The 3,835-nt window shown below is 39.5% G+C and overlaps 1 pseudogene; it reads left to right on the top strand.

Moving 5' to 3' along the window:
• Positions 1 to 1,595: 1,595 nt before the first annotated feature.
• On the top strand, positions 1,596 to 2,167 carry LOC139475192 (uncharacterized; annotated as a pseudogene).
• Positions 2,168 to 3,835: the final 1,668 nt, after the last annotated feature.

The following is a 3,835-nucleotide window of genomic DNA, read 5'->3' on the forward strand; positions in this document are numbered from 1 at the left end:
GCAAATGACTTTCTGCCAGAAAATAGGAATATTTCAAATAACTTTGTTCAAGATCATGAATGTGTATCTGATAACCAACTTCATTCATAAAACAATGTTTTCCTAGAGACTAAAAGACAGATGGCCAACGTCATGTTTTTACCACAACCGAAAGTCCCCAAGTTCAAAGGTGACCCAACGGAATTTGCTGATTTCTGGATGGCGTTCTATGCCCGGATTGTTCCACACTCACAGGCCGGTGCTCGGTTACTAGGCAAAGCCAGGCTAGCCCCTTTGAAAAGTCTGACCATCATAAGGCTTGAACTGACGGCAGCTACAGCTTCAGTTAAACTTGGTCAGTTTTTGTTGCATGAGTTGGACATCAGCATTGATAAAGTCACTTATTACACCGACTCCACAACCGTTCTTCACTATATCAGCAATGAGCGGACCAGATTTCCAGTTTTTGTAATAAACCGTGTGAAGATGATCAGAGATTACAGTGAGCCCCAGCAATGGAACTACATTGATACAAAAGGTAACCCAGCAGATATTGCTTCTAGAGGCTCAAGTTGTAAGCAGTTTCTCAAGTCAACACTCTGCTTTGATGGACCACAGTTTCTTAGAACTCCTGAAGACAAATGGCCAGTCTCTGATTGTAATGAATATGCTGGAACGGTAAAGTCAGAAGAAGCTGGCAATGCTGATAGTGAGACAGTAGATACTTTGATCAATCATTAGTCTTCATAGTATCGTCTAAAAAGAGCTGTTGCAATTTACCGCAGATTCTGTGCTTATCTTCTGGTCAAGAAATCGAAATCCTCAAGCAGTCTGAAGAAGCAATCCACTGCAATGAATGAACCCTTCACCGTCCAAGAGCTTGCATCAGATGAAAGAAACATTCTTAGATTTGTACAATTGAACACTTACAAGTCTGAAATAGTATTTCTTGAGAACACAGCAAAGGAAAGAGGCCGAGCACATGTCAAATTACCAAAGACCAGGTACATTCAAAAACTTAATCCTTTCGTCAACGATGGTTTACTACAAGTTGGTGGTGGTTTAAGCAAAGCAAATGTGCCTGATCTTGTCAAACATCCAATTATCTTGCCCCGTAAAAGTCATGTAGCTACCTTGATCATTCAACAGATCCATGACAAACTTGGCCATGCAGGTCGTAATCACGTGTTGTCTGTCTTGAGAGAAACATACTGGATTCCAACAGATGTACAACTAATGTCAGAACTTCCAGCCAACCGTGTCAACCCACCGCCTCCTTTCACATTTACAGGTATTGACTTCTTTGGGCCACATGTTGTGAAAGAAGGGCGTAAGTATGTGAAACCTTATGGTGCACTTTTCACATGCCTTGTGAGTAGAGCCGTTCATATCGAAACCGCAAATTCTTCGAACACAAATTCCTTCATTAATGCTCTTCGACGCTTCATTGCTCGTTGAGGTATAGTTAAAGAAATCCACTGTGACAACGGAACAAACTTCAATTGCGGCGCTAGGGAACTTCGTCAAGCAATAGGTGATTTGGATCAGTCAAAGTTACATTCTCATCTGCTTCAGCAAGATATTAGATGAACTTCAATCCACCCTCGGCAAGTCATATGGGTGGAGTGTGGGAAAGGCTGATCAGGTCTGTCCGCACTGTCCTGAATCCTTTACTTCACGAGTTTAGTCAGCAACTGGAAGATGAAATGTACAGAACTTTCCTCTGCGAGGTAGAAGCAATTTTGAATTCAAGACCTCTTACACCTGTTTCTAGTGACCCTCACGATCTTGATACACTCACGCCAAATCACCTTCATATGATGAAATCAACAGTTTTTATTCCCCCACCTGGCGAATTTCAGCTAAACAATGTTTATGCACGTCAACGCTGGAGACGCATTCAACATCTAGCAAATGTCTTCTGGTCATGAGTATCTTGTAACACTACAACAGCATCAAAAATGGAACTCCCCAAACCGCAATTTCCAATTGAACGATATCGTGGTCATAAAAGATGATAAACTTCCCTGAAGCACTTGGTCTATGTGTCGTGTGACCGGAACTGAGGCTGATGAAAGCGCATATGTCAGGAGTGTCATATTGAAAACAAAAGACTGAGCTGCGAAGACCTTTTGACAAACTCGTTTTACTCATTCCCTCAAACAGTTTGATTAAAATGTATGTTTGACGTCTTGTTAATAACATTGTCATCTTGCATTTTTGTAGGTCTGTTTTTTGCTGTTAAACACATGTTTAAGAGGCCGAGTGTGTAGATGCAAGATTTCCTAATGTTTCAAAATATGAACTGTTAGTGAAATGACATGAAATGAAGTTAAAATTATTACAATTGCTTTAACTTATTATCCATGGTGGTGCAATGGTTAAGACACTTTATTATTACACTAATGTTTTAAAGTTCAATTTCCTCGTAATATGTATCAATTCTAAGATACGTGTATACACTGTTTACATGTTCTCAGTAACTTTCCACTACCTCGTCACCTCAACCTTCATGTGCAATGTCAAAGCTCACAGGTCATGTCGCGACCACTTCAAAGCTCATGCATTTCGAAGCACATGCTCACCAGTGTGTATTAGACCTCCATGCTGCCAGGTTCTCACCTTACTGCCTGCTATATTATAATATTATAACTATGTAAAGACACATGTGAGTACCTTTCCCTTTCATTGTTAGGTTTTATGTTTGTATGAACACCCTGAAATTGCATATATGCCAAAATATTAATTTAGTGCAAAATTGTTTACATATTTCACACAACTGTTACATTATATTTGCAAATGTGTGCTTGATAATTTTCCATGATTTCAATGTAGTCAATGTATTTATAGCTTCATTTGGACGCAATTTCGAATGTGTTAAATACAAGGAAAATTGGTAAATGTTTCTGAATTTACAGAAAGCTATTGTTTATTGTAGTTTTCTGAACCTCATTAACTTGTCGACGCTTCAACTTGTCACCAACTCGTCACCAATTGTTCCTAAAGCCATGGCTCTAACTATAAACTGTACTACGTTAAACGTCACGCCCTGTTGATTCGAATGTTAGTTTTGTTGTCTTGCATCCACACCCTGCAATATAAACGTCACTGCGAAACGTTTGTTGATATATTCCATGTCATGGAAAAATCACTGCCACATGTGCGTTTATAAATATACCGTGTCATGGAAACATCACTGCCACACACACACATATATAACACATATATCAAAACACACGTCTTGCAGTGATGTTTTATGGCGTGGTCTATATGAACACACACGTCTTGCAGTGATGTTTTATGGCGTAGTCTATATTAACACACACGTCTTGCAGTGATGTTTTATGGCGTGGTCTATATCAACACACACGTCTTGCAGTGATGTTTTATGGCGTGGTCTATATCAACACACACGTCTTGCAGTGATGTTTTATGGCGTGGTCTATATCAACACACACGTCTTGCAGTGATGTTTTATGGCGTGGTCTATATCAACACACACGTCTTGCAGTGATGTTTTATGGCGTGGTCTATATCAACACACACGTCTTGCAGTGATGTTTTATGGCGTGGTCTATATCAACACACACGTCTTGCAGTGATGTTTTATGGCGTGGTCTATATCAACACACACGTGTAGCAGTGATGTTTACATGACACAGAATACACATTGAAACAAACGTGTATGTATTCTGTGTCACGGAAACATGACTGCTACAAGTGTGTGTTGATTTATGGTTCTGTAAACATTCCAGGAGCATTTGAAGCATACGTGCTGTGATTAAATTTCAGAAAAAGGAAAAGGTTTTTCACTTTTGCGATAATTGTTTTTATTGAAGTTATAACTAATCTTACG

Source organism: Haliotis cracherodii, unplaced genomic scaffold (assembly GCF_022045235.1).
Source record: "Haliotis cracherodii isolate W230 unplaced genomic scaffold, xgHalCrac1.p SCAF_1, whole genome shotgun sequence".
Classification (NCBI taxonomy): domain Eukaryota; kingdom Metazoa; phylum Mollusca; class Gastropoda; order Lepetellida; family Haliotidae; genus Haliotis; species Haliotis cracherodii.